This window comes from Zingiber officinale, chromosome 4B (assembly GCF_018446385.1).
Source record: "Zingiber officinale cultivar Zhangliang chromosome 4B, Zo_v1.1, whole genome shotgun sequence".
NCBI classification, from domain to species: domain Eukaryota; kingdom Viridiplantae; phylum Streptophyta; class Magnoliopsida; order Zingiberales; family Zingiberaceae; genus Zingiber; species Zingiber officinale.
This window is the reverse complement of record NC_055993.1, coordinates 180,925-194,663: the sequence shown is the minus strand read 5'-3', so window position 1 is coordinate 194,663 and position 13,739 is coordinate 180,925. Positions and strand designations below refer to the sequence as shown.

The 13,739-nt window shown below is 49.3% G+C and overlaps 1 pseudogene; it reads right to left on the bottom strand.

The window, feature by feature from the left end:
- Positions 1-1,609: 1,609 nt before the first annotated feature.
- LOC121974285 lies at positions 1,610-2,486 on the bottom strand (annotated as a pseudogene).
- Between the last annotated feature and the right edge of the window lie 11,253 nt (positions 2,487-13,739).

The window sequence follows — 13,739 nt, the reverse complement described above, 5'->3', positions numbered from 1 at the left end:
TTATTTATTTAGAAAATTTATCGAATGTTTTTTTATTTTTATTTATTTAATTTAACTGAATAAATAATTTTAAAATTTAAACTGAACCGAATTAATTAATATATTCATTTAAAAATATATATATATAAAAATTTAAATAACCCAACTAAATTGTTATAATTAATATTAAAAAAATCTCATAATTTTTTAAAAAATCTTTTTATATTTTTATAAATAAACAGATGTTCATCAATCACGTTAATATAATATTTTTTAAGTTTTATGGGGTACACATAATCATCTTCTTACTTACTGTAATAGCTAATATTTTATATATTTATGCAATAATAAAAACATATATTTAAATCAATTTGGTTTGTTAAAGTTTATAAAAAAATACAATGTTTTTAAATCAATTTTTTAATTTAATATTTAAATAAACCAAAAATTTATTTAATATTCAAAATTTTAAATCAACAACATATATTTTGTCATGAACAAACTAATTTTTTTTTTTTAACTTTAACATATAATGTTTTTTTTATATATTTAAATCGTTCACGTATTTTTCATGTCGTATCAAATATTTTTGTAAATACTATATTATTCTATTTTTTCTTTGGCCTTCATTGTGCCCAGGGGCTATGGTGCAGCGACAGGACATCCAGGTTGTCACCCCAGTTATGACGAATTTGCAAGAATTTTTCCTCCAAATGGGACACGCAACTAAAGGATGCTGGGCTCCTAGGTTGTCCGCTACGAGCGCTTCCCGATTTACCCTAGTGGTCGGTGGGAAACTTCCGTGAGACCGACCGGTCACCCTAGACTCAACGTTATCCAACCTAATTAATCATTTTTTTTCTTTGGCCTTCATTGTCCTTGAATCAAATGCTGGTTTGAAGATACAAATTGGAGATTAGGGTTGTAAATGAACCAAACGTTCGTGAACAAGCTTGATGTTTGACTTGGTAAGAACTTGTTTATGTTCGTTCAATATACATAAGATTAATTAAACAAACAACTTTGAATAGCTCGTTAAGCTAAATAAATAAGCTTGAACACATATGTGTTCAACTCGTTAACGTTCGTGAACAATGTTCAATAACCATATTCATTAATAAAATTCTTTTCAATATGCTAAATAAATAATAAAATAAAATAAATAAATAAATTTAAATTATCAAGTTCAATAACCAATCAAACAACTAAAAGTTTCAAACAATCAAACAAACTTGAATTGAGAGCTTGATAACATCTAAACGAACCAAGCTCAAGCCAAGCTTGAATTGAGAGCTCGATAACATCTAAACGAACCAAGCTCAAGCCAAGCTTGAATTGAGAGTTCGATATCATCTAAACGAACCAAGCTCAAACTAAGCTTCAAACAAGCTCAAGCTCATAAAAAATAAACCAAGCCAAACTTAACACTAATTTCAAAAGCTTGGTTCATTTTAAGCTCGGTTCGGCTTGGTTACCTTATCAAACAAGCTTGAACACCCCAAAGCCCGGCTCACCTCGACTTGTTTACAACCCTATTGGAGATGATCAAATAATGGTCCTCCATTGTAGGTCAATCCCAAAGGTTCTCCATTGAGTAGGAAAATGGCCGATATGTTTTTAGCAATCAGAAAATTTAGGTTTAACAAAACAAAACCAGTGTCCATAAACTACTAGTAATCTTCTTCCAATATGACAAATGCTAAACAAAACGAAGCAAAAAATTTGATGCCCACAATTCTCGGAGTATTATTTGCAAGTTCACTTGTCATTCAGATTCCACAAGTTCCCTTCTCTTGCAGCAGAGTGTAAATCAACATGGCAGAGAAGTTTTTGCAATTACCTAGAAAAAGATTAAAAAGGTCCTCCTGATGCCTTTGCCCCAAAGAACACCTCCCAAATCAATGGCGAGAATGGTCCTTTCTTGTTCAAATGCTCTCTGATAGCTTTGTCATCCAGAAACAAACCTCTCTCGAGCAACTTTTTCACAAACTCCATCCTTTTCTCTTTAATGAGCTCATCCACCAGACCGATTAAAGTAGCTGCATTTGGTTGATGTCCATACAGAACTCGACAGAATCCTCCAATTTCTTTCCTTGACAGAAGCCCTGAATGAGAACCTTGCAGCTGAATGCATTTGGTGCGATTCCATTGTTCTGCATTTTCCTGAAAATCTTCTTAGCATCATCAAATTTTGCCGACTTGCAGAACCCTTCCACAACAGCAGTGTAAGTGACAACATCATAAATCGAAACAGCTTCATCGCCTCTTGAACAAGCCCATCTTTGCAGAGTCCATCAAGCATGGCGACAGCATTAGGTATGAGGGCATTCTCCTTCATCTTTTCTCCAGTGTGATAGATTTTGTCGAGTCTAAAGTTTCTTGATTGGCTTCATCCGTTTTATGCTGGTCAGATCCTCCAAGATTAAATTTTTGTGCTAGCGAATCCCCAACTCGATCGCTAGGCAATCCATCGCTTGAATCCTCAATCCTGTCTCCACTGGCAGATCCTAATGGCGATCGATATCGTGGATTGTCAAAGTCACCCACAAAATCTCGGCCGAAATCCTTGAATGCCGACTGCGTTGATCGACTAAAATCCTCTCTTGGAGGGGTTCTCCGTCTGGCTCTGCTACGGGAACGGCCACGCAGACCACTACCAGTCAAACCAAGCTCGTCTTCGCCCAAATCAAAATCAGGGAAAAGATCACCTGAAGAGGCGTCGATGCCGTCCTCCTTTGCCAAAGGCGGCACTTTTCGGCTTTCCTTGCCGCCCTGAAACGCTGGCCTAGAGGAGGGCCGTCCAAAGGAGGCTTCTTGGTACGATCGTTGATTTTCCTCCTTGTCATCGTTCCCAAAACTGAGACTACGAAGGAAGGGATCTTCGGAGCTGTCGTCACCGCCCCTTTCTCCTCTCACGGGCCGGCCGGGTTTGCGGCTCGTACTGAAACTGATTCCCGGTGCACATCGCCCACCTATCGATGTTTTAGGAAGACGGTGCAGCCTTCTCGAGAGTTTGGATAGGAGAAGCTTGGATAGGGTAGTTTGCACGACTGGTCTCTACTGGGGCAGCGGAGGGAAGAGCCGGAGGAAGAGACTGAGATGGCCTGGAGAGGCGGTGACGCACTTGGGGTTAGGGTTTTAATTTGTGAAAATTATTACAACATCCTTCCATTTTTAAATATTTTATTTCACCCACAAACCATCAACTCCGCTACTTAGACTTGCACCGTGGCAGTCAAATTTTTAGTGAATTTCAAAATCAACTAATTTATTATATAACTAGCATGCATGAATGCACGTAAGTCAGTCCATAAATTTAACTGGATAAAAATAAATAATTTAATTTTTATATCAAATATTAAATGTTAAATTGATAAAAATAGACATTATATTCTATCTTAATAAAAAGATTGAAAAAAATATATTTCCTATTCACAATATTATTAATCTTAAAGTATAAGACTAACAAGAACACAATGAATATCTTTTATAAAAAAACCTAAAAAAATATAATTAATAAATTATTAAATGTGAAAAGAAAAAAATATTTGATCCAATGGTAAGAATCGGGGGCCCACATAGGGAGGGGTCGACGACACGGGGGAGTCAAGGTCCCGGCTGAGCGGGGGGAAGCAACCTGGCCGATCAACCGGAGTAAATCCCGGGCCGACGTGTAGATAGCTCGACCTCGGGTCGAGCTTCCGACGCTCACAAGCTCCCTTATAGCGGAACTATCGTGCCGAGTGGCCGATCCGCTCGACCGAACTATAGGTCAACCAGATCGCACGCCCGTCCGAGTATTTGACCGAGCGGCCTTCTCGCCCGGTCCGATGCGCATGCGCACCCGAGCACCCTGGAGGCCGAGCGGGCATCCCGTCCGGCCCAGTAAGAGACAAAAGACTTAGAAGAGGACAAAAGGGCAGCTAGTGATATCATTCTCGAGACACCTGCCACCGACAATCAGCATGGTCGGCGGTCGGGCTGTACCGAGGATCGTACGGTGGAAGTTTCCGCTGTCGTGGTAGAGATATGCTCGGACAGTTGCGATATGACATCTGACATGTTTTTCTGACACAACCATTCTGAGGTATGCTTTGAGGAGCGTGCACACCTCGGGAAGTGTGCACACGCCTCTCCGGGGTCCTATATAAAGACCTCCGGACTTCGACGGAGGTATGGTTTTCTCTCATCTACTGTAGCCACAGTCTCGTTATTTTGACTTTGCTTCATTTCGACGTTGCCTGACTTGAGCGTCGGAGGGTCGCCGCCGGGAACAAAACTATCTCCGCTCGGACGAATTTGGCGAGAAGTTTAGCGATCGGCTAGTTCTAGCCTTTGAGGAAGCCATCCGGGCGACAACGGTTTATTTGCAGGCTAAGGGCCAACTTCCGGAGACGGCCTCCATCCCTCCTAAAGACTTTGTCGGTCTGCTAGAAACCATCCCCGAGCCCATTTTTGAAGCCCTGGAGTGAGGAGCGTTTTCAGCTTATCTTTGTCTTTATGTTTTGAACTGTATCTGTATGCTTATCGTTCTGCGAGTCACAATTATCACCCTTGATCCTGTCCGAATCAGGAGTCAAGGGACGCTGGGCACGTGGCGCTTCCTGCGGAGTCCTCGAATGCTCCGGTGAACCTGCAACAAAACCGAGCCGGGAGGGGTGTCCCGGCGACGGTCCTCCGACGCTCAAGTCAGGCGAGGAATAACAAAAAGGTGGCTCCTGAATCAAGATTTCGCTTACCTCTGGTGGAGAAATGGAGGCCTTATATAGACCTCTGGAGGAAACCTGGGTGCTCCAGTCAAAGCAACCACATGCCTTTGACCATGCTCAAGTATGGGTCTGTCAGAAGGGCCATGCCTGAATCATGGATCTGTCAGGGAGACGTCCATGAGAACATACTGTTACTGCGCCAACCTTCCCATGATGTGACAGCAAGATCTTCCATCGTGCGATTTTGTGCAAGGCATAATCATCAGACATGCTCCTGCTGATATCCCATAACCCGAGCCGAGCGCATAGGCCGTTCGGCCACCTTTGTACCCTCGCCCCTATCCTGGCCGAACGGATCACTCGATCGGCCCTTCGGTCCCAGCCGAGCGGACTTCCGCTCGGCCCTTCGACCTTCTTGCCTTGGCGTCGGAAACCCAAGCCCACGGATGGGTTATCTCTAGCTCCGCTCGGACCATTACCCGCTTGGCCAGCCTTCCATCCGTCCTTAGGTTGGGACCCTTCAGAAGGTGGGCCCCCCATTCTTACCGCCGGATCACTTGCCTTCCCTTCAAGTCTAGTCGAAGGAGGAAATGAATCCGACTGACTGGACCATATGTGTCCGAGCGAGCAGTCGCCGTCTTTCTGTAGCTTATAATATCCATGGGGCCGTTCGGCCCTTCTGCCAGATTCAGCCGCTCGGCTCTTTATTTTGGTTGTCTTGTCGTTCCCTGTTGATGTTCACTTGTCTAGATCTCCTCGAAAATTGTGCAAATCCTCTCCATTAAGTGGGAGCATGCGCGACGTGGGCGCATTAATTGCACTCGGTGACAGAGCGCCACGTGTCGATCTTTGTGTGGCGGCGACGTCACTTACGATGGGATGCGCTCGTTTGAAATGGACGGCCCGATGGCGTCCTTGTTTCTCGTAACCTGGATCGGACGGTGGAGGCTAACCGGCCTCGGCTGTATAAAGCCTCCGTCCCTTTCTCGGCCGCACGCTCGCTCGTGCTTCCTCCTTCTGCCTCCTCTGCCTCTGCAGCCTTCGGCGATCCAGTCCCACTTTCCGGCTGCTACCTCTTCCCCGGTGATCTTTTCCGCCCGTTTCCTCCTCAGTGAGTCTTCTTCCTTCACTTACTAAGTCTTCCCTGCTCATTTCGCCCCTTTCGTTTCCCTTCCTTCGCTTTCTTGCTATTCTTTCGCCTCTCCGAGATGGCAAGCTGCTCCGAACCCGCGGTTGGTGTTCAGGGCCCTTGGTACCTGACCATGGAGAGCCGATTTGATGAGGAGGGTGCTCGGCGACTGGTTCGGACATATGAGCTTCCTGATGACCACGAAATAATCATAGCCGACCCGACCGACCGGCCACATGACCCGCCGACCGGCTCTATTTGTTTCTTTCTAGACCAATTTCAGGGCGGCCTCAGATTTCCTACTCATCCCTTCATTTTGGAAGTTTGTAACTATTTCCGCATCCCGCTCGGCCAGCTTGTGCCGAATTCCTTTAGGTTACTGAGCGGGATGGTCGTCCTCTTTAAGTTGCACAGTATCCCCCTCGACCCTAAGATATTCCATTTCTTCTTCTACCCCAAGCAATCCGAACCGGGCACTTTTATCTTCCAAAGCAGAATAGGCTTTAAATTTTTTGATAACATGCCGACCTCCAACAAGCACTGGAAGGAGTTTTTCTTCTATCTCCGACTTCCCGATCGGCCAGCCTTCCGAACCCAATGGCAGACCGCCGTGCCGGCCCAGCCGGAGCTCGGCAAATTCAGAAGTAACCCAGCCTATCTTCATGCGGCGAACTGGTTGTCCGGTCAGCGATACAAGATCGACAAATTGCTCTTGCAGGGGGTGCTATATATTTTCGGATTATCTCCCGTTCGGGCGAATCTTCCTTCCGCATGAGTAAGGACTCTTTACTCTCTTAGTCTTTTTTGTCTAACTGATTTTAATTTCTTTCACTGCAGCTGACGTCATGTGGCGATCCAAGGCTACCACTCACTTGAAATTGAAGTCTGTAGAAATTGAATCGGCCACCAAGAAGGAGCTCGCAGCGCGGGGTTTAATCCCTAGCCGCCCGGCAGGTACAGGAGAGGGAGGGGCACAGTCCGCCCCTGAAACAGAAGCTGCCTCGTCCGATTCTGCGGCGGTTGAGGCGGAAATCGATCCTGTTTCCTCGGCTCCCGCCGAGCTGGGCGTTCCGCATGTCGAGGATCCCCCATTGGAGGTGCGGCGGAAACGTCGAAGAGACCCGAACTTTCCGCCGACCCAGGAGGAGGGACCACAGGCGCCGATCGGCGTGACTTCGCCCGACCGCACGCCATCACAGATCGGGACCCCTATGGCGTCGCCACCGGCACAGCTTTCTGGTTCTCCTCCCCGGACTCGTCGTCGCCTGCGACGGTTCGGCGAAACTTCCACTATAGGGGAGTCTTCGGGCCAGGCTACTGCAGCTGCAGAAGCGGCGTCCGGCCATCCGACCATCAATACCACCCTCCGATTCCCATCGGAGGAATATTTGCTATCCGCCGATCGGCCGTCGAGCCCTGTCCACGAAATAACCTTGACGGGTCCGCTCGCCAAGCTCTTCGAGGACGCCCAGATTCAGGCGGCCCTCATGACGCCCAAGCAGCTCGGCGATAACAATATGCAGCAGGCGACTCAGGTAAACCCATCTTCATTCCCGTGTCATGCTATTGTTTGATTCCTGACATTATTATTTCCTTACAGCGCTGGGCTGAACAAATTGCCACTAGACGTCGGCTAGCCGAGTTAGAGGGCCTTCTAGAAAAACTCCAAGTGTCGGAAGGTTCCACGGCCGAGCGGGAGAAACAGGCTCTCGAGGCCGAACAGAAGAAGGCTGCCGACCTGGCTGCTGAGGTAGCTCGGCTAGGGGGCTTGGTGAAGAAACGCGATAAAGAGGTGAAGCGCGCCGGTAGCCGTAAGAGGCAGGCGATCGCTGACCTGGACAGAATGAAAGTGGATGTCCATGCGCTAGGTCAGCGATCCAAGGATCTGGAGGCCCAGCTGAACGCCGAACGGGAGGTCCGTTCGGCCGAACGCACAAAGGCTGAAGCAAACTTGAAGGCCCTCCAAGATTCCTTAATTGCTTCCCGGGCACTGCTCAAAAAATACCAGGAGGGAGAGCCGAGTCGCCTAGCTGCAGCGCGCCAAGAATACATCCGCTCAGAACGATTTGGCGAAAAGTTTGGCGGCAACGTCTCCTCAACCTTCCTCGAGGCAGTCAAGGTCACCACAGCGTACTTCAAGAAGGAGGGGCATCTTCCTGCTGACCTTAGCATCCCATCTCCCGAACTGACGGCCATGCTCGACGACATCCCGGACACCTTTTTTAATTTTGAGGATCCGGAGTGATGTGTGTTATTTAAGTATTTTTTTGTACTTCCTCCGCTCGGCGGATGTGAACTTTTTGTATGTGCCGTGCGGCATAATTTTTCTTCTATGGAAACGTTCTCACTCCTTGTCCATGATATTCTCTGGTTTGCTTAACATCAATGCTTGTAAAATTTTTGCCAGCCGTGCTCTTAAGCTTTCTCCCTCACGCGTCCGATCGGCTCGGCTCGTGTCCCGCTTGCGTGGAGTCAGCAGACGCCGAGTGTCGGAGGACCAACCTCCCTTCGGGCCTGACTGTTTTAATATTCATAGTTTCCGTAGTTTCTTACTCTGATATTCGTTCCGCTTGTTATATTCATAGCCGGTCGGCGCGACTTTGCGGTTTAACGTCTGGGCTAGACGGCTCGTTCGCGCGGACTATTTATAGACGCCGGCTCGTCTCTCGATATTTATCGTCGGAGCTCGACGGCGCGGTTTTTATAGCCGGTCGGCGCGGCTTTGCGGTTTAACGTCTGGGCTAGACGGCTCGGATTATTTATAGACACCGGCTCGTCTCTCGATATTTATCGTCGGAGCTCGACGGCGCGGTTTTTATAGCCGGTCGGCGCGGCTCTCGATTTTTAACGACGGGGCTCGTCGACGCGGATATTTATAGCCGGTCGGCGCGGCTCTCGATATTTATCGTCGGAGCTCGACGGTGCGGTTTTTATAGCCGGTCGGCGCGGCTTTGCGGTTTAACGTCTGGGCTAGACGGCTCGTTCGCGCGGACTATTTATAGACGCCGGCTCGTCTCTCGATATTTATCGTCGGAGCTCGACGGCGCGGTTTTTATAGCCGGTCGGCGCGGCTCTCGATTTTTAACGACGGTGCTCGTCGGTCTTCAAGTGAGACTATATACCCGGCCGAACGGCTCGGGCCTTCACATCGAGCGCTGGGCTCGGATACCATATACCCGGCCGAACGGCTCGGGCCTTCACATCGAGCGCTGATATCATATACGCAGCCCGGCCGAGCGGCCTGGGGTCTTCAGGATATCCTTCCCGATCTACCGGCTCGGGATCTTCTATTTCAAGCATCGCTCGTATCCCATACGCAGCCCGGCCAAACGGCTCGGGGTCTTCGGGTTCGAGCCCGTGGCTCGGATATAAACCTCCCGGCCGAACGGCTCGGGGGCCTTCGGCTCTTAATGATCAAGCCTTATTTTTGCTCTTCTGACTTTCCATTTCTGCATTTTCAGTAATCGGTCGGAAAATGTACACGTGGTGATTTACAGTGATACCCCATTCACCCCGCCCTATAAGGCTGGAGGTGGTTCGCGCTCCACGGCCTATCTAGCTGCCGACCGTCTTCATCCTCCAGATAATATGCGCCCGAGCGGAGCTTTTCGATGATTTTGAAAGGACCTGCCCATGGAGCTTCCAGCTTACCGACGTCGCCAACCGGCTTGACCTTCTTCCAGACAAGATCACCGACTTGGAATGATCTGGGAATGACGCGTCGGTTGTAGTTCTGTTTCATCCGCTGACGATATGCCATCAGCCGGACGGACGCCTTTGCCCTCTCCTCTTCGACCATATCTAGCTCCATATTTCTCCGCTCTGGATCCGAGCGGACTCGACGCCGACTTCAACCGGAATGACGGCCTCACCTCCGTATACCAAATGGAACGGGGTGACTCCTGTCCCTTCTTTTGGCGTCGTCCGGATGGCCCACAAGACGCTTGGCACTTCATCTGGCCAACTCCCTCCCACATGGTCGAGCCGAGCGCGCAGAATACGAAGAATTCCCCTGTTGGCGACTTCAGCTTGGCCATTGCTCTGAGGATAGGCCACGGATGTGAAATGTTGCTCAATGCCGTAGCTATTGCACCAATCTTCTAACATCTTCCCTGTGAACTGCCGCCCGTTGTCGGACACTAGTCGGCGAGGGATGCCGAACCGACAAATGATGTGTTGCCAGATGAATTTTTTCACCATTTGTTCAGTAATCTTTGCGAGCGGCTCGGCCTCCACCCACTTGGAGAAGTAATCTACCGCCACTAGTAAAAATTTCCTTTGCCCGGTCGCCATCGGAAATGGACCTACAATATCCATTCCCCACTGATCGAACGGGCATGAGATGGTTGATGCCTTCATCTCCTCTGCCGGTCGGTGGGAGAAGTTGTGATACTTCTGACATGAAAGGCAGGTAGATACTGTCCGAGCGGCGTCTGCTTGTAATGTTGGCCAAAAGTACCCGGCCAAAAGGATCTTCTTGGCCAACGAGCGTCCTCCCGGATGACCGCCGCATGATCCTTGGTGTACTTCCTGAAGGATGTACGCTGAGTCCTCTGAGCTTACACATTTCAACAAAGGGCGCGAGAAAGCTTTCTTGTACAGCTGATCTCCAATGAGTGTAAACCACCCGGCCCTTCTCCTGAGCAGCTGGGCTTCGTCCCGGTTGGCAGGTATTTTTCCCGATTGGAGGAACTCTATGATGGATGTCCTCCAGTCGCTTGGAAATGAGAGGCCTTCCATCCGATCGACGTGCGCCACCAGTAGTACTCTTTCGATTGGTTGTTGAACGGCGATCGGCGTTATAGAACTTGCTAGTTTGGCCAACTCATCGGCTGCCTGGTTCTCCGTTCGGGGAATCTTCTGGATAAGGACCTCTCGGAAAGTGGCTTTGAGTTTTTCAAAGGCTTCAGCGTAGCGCTTAAGCCGAACGTTATTGATTTCAAAGGCACCAGAAAGTTGTTGAGCGGCCAACTGTGAATCGGAATAGAGTGTCACCCGACCGGCTCCCACATGCCGTGCTGCCTGTAATCCGGCTATAATAGCCTCATACTCTGCTTCGTTGTTGGTAGCTTTGTAATCCAGCCGGACGGATAAGCGCATCTTTTCTTCTTGTGGTGAGATAAGCAATATCCCAATCCCACTTCCGAGCCGAGTGGAAGACCCATCCACATATATCCTCCATAGAGCTTCCAGTTCTGGCCTCTGTACCTCGGTCACAAAATCAGCCAAGGATTGGGCCTTAATCGCGGGGCGAGGCTGGTACTGGATGTCAAACTCGCTTAATTCTGTTGTCCACTTGATAAGCCGTCCGGACGCTTCAGGATTCAACAGGACTCTTCCGAGTGGATCCTGTGTTCGGGCCAAGATTTATCAAATGAAGATGTTCGTAAGCTCTGGACTAGAACCAAAGATCAAATTTGCTTTCAAATTCTGCAACTTAAATACCTGCAAAAAGACCTCATTTGAGAAATTAAGATCTAAGCCTACTATTTTACAGTACATATACAAAGGTGAAGTTTCCCAGTACAGTAGGGAATTTAGATATGTCTTCAACTCTTCAAATGCTCGGTCACACTCTTCATCCCACTGGAATTTAGTAACCTTACGCAGGATCTTGAAGAACGGCAGGCTCCGGTCGGCGGTTCTGGAGATGAATCTGGATAAAGCAATTATCCGACCGGTCAACCTTTGCACTTCTCTTGTATTTCTTGGGGGCGGCATGTCTTGCAGTGCTTTCACCTTGTTGGGATTTGCTTCGATCCCCCGCTCGGTCACTATATACCCCAAGAAACGCCCTCCTTTAGCTCCGAACAGGCACTTCTGGGGATTTAGCTTGACTCCATATTTGCGCAGTGTTCGGAAGGTTTCTTCCATATCCTTGAAAAGATCGGCTGCTCGGACGGATTTGATAAGAATGTCGTCCACGTAAACTTCCAGATTCCGCCCGATCTGCTCCTTGAATACCTTGTTCATCAAGCGTTGATAGGTGGCCCCGGCATTCTTCAATCCGAACGGCATCACATGTGTCGTCGGCCGTTACGAAGCTCACTTTTTCTTGATCTTCCCGGGCGAGCGGCACTTGATGATATCCTTGGTAGGCGTCAAGCATGCAAATTAATTCGCAGCCTGCCGTAGAGTCCACCAGCTGATCTATCCGGGGCAGAGGATAAAAATCCTTGGGGCACGCTTTGTTCAAGTCTCGAAAGTCGATACAGACCCTCCACTTGCCACCCGGCTTGGAGACCAAGACTACGCACAACCAGCTCGAACCGCAGCGGCTCGGCCTCCGAAGTTTTTCTACTTCCGCCCGGATTATGGCATTCTGCTCGGCGCTAAAATCTCTTTTTTTCTGCTTCACTGGCCGAGCGTCCGGTCGGACATGTAACTCATGCTGCGTCAGGCTCGGCAAAATTCCGGGCAACTCATGTGTCGACCAGACAAAGACATCATGATTTCGCTGAAGGCATTGGATCAGCCTCTCCTTCTGTTTTTCCTCCAGATCTGAGGTGATGAAAGTGGTGGCCTCCGATCGGGTCGGATGGATCTGAACTTCCTCCTTTTCATCATAAATTAAAGCAGGAGGTTTCTCGGTTATGGCGTGTACCTCGATTCGGGGGCCTTTCGAGCGGCGCTCGGATCATCTCTATATAACATCGCCGAGCTGCTAGCTGATCTCCACGCACTTCTCCTACTTTGTCTTCCACGGGGAACTTTATCTTTTGGTGGAAGGTTGAAACAACCGCTCGGAATTCGCCGAGCGCCGGTCGTCCCAAAATGACATTGTAGGATGATGGGGAGTCTACCACCACGAAATTTATTGTTCTGGTCCTCCGGAGCGGCTCTTCTCCCAGCGAGGCAGCTAGCCGGATCTGTCCGACCGGCTGAACTTCGTTGCCCGTAAACCCGTAGAGCGGGGTCGTCATGGGCAGCAGCTCGGCTCGATCGATTTGTAGTTGATCGAATGCCTTCTTGAAGATGATGTTGACTGAGCTCCCTGTGTCAACAAATATGCGGTGAATGGTATAATTTGCTATTACCGCTTTAATGAGTAGTGCGTCGTCGTGGGGCACTTCTACCCCTTCTAAGTCTCCGGGCCCAAAAGTAATTTCCGGTCCACTCGCCCGCTCTTGGCTACAGCCGACCGCATGGATCTGCAGCTGCCGGACGGCCGCCTTTCTCGCTCGGTTGGAGTCTCCTCCGGTCGGCCCGCCAGCAATGACGCTGATCTCGCCCCGGGCAGTATTGCTCCGGTTTTCCTCCTCCCGAGTGGACGGTCGGGATCGCTCCCTGGACGCCCGGCGATTCTCCTGTCTTGGGGATCGGTGCCGATCGGGCGTTTGGTGATGTCGCCTCTCGGTGCGGGTCCGGTCAGCTCCACAGGTCCTTTGTCTTCTATCGACGGGAGGAGACCGTCGTTCGACTTTCCTGGGAACGGGGTTAGTCACGAAGGGGAGACTTCGACAATCCCTCGTGTTGTGCGTATCTGACTGGTGGAAGGAGCGAACATAGGGTCCACCTCTTTTGGCTTGGGCGAGCGGCAGCCACTTCTTGTACGTGCGATATGGTATGGGAGGATCGAATTGCTTCACCCTCGGTCCTCTGGGTGGTTGCTGAGCGGCGTGCGGCTTCCACTCGCATGAACAGTGCGTTCGTGGTTGCTTCCTTTTTCCGAGCCGCTTGAGCTTCTTCCACGTTTATGTATTCGTTGGCTGCGATGTGATCATAGTCTCGGGGCGGCTTTCGGATGAGTGACCGGAAGAAGTCCCCATCCACAAGGCCCTGCGTGAAGGCGTTCATCATCGCCTCCGATGTGGCCGTTGGGATATCCATTGCCACTTGGTTGAATCGCTGGATGTAAGCTCGGAGCGATTCTTTTGGTCCTTGCTTGATGGCGAACAAGCTAACACTTGTTTTCTGATACC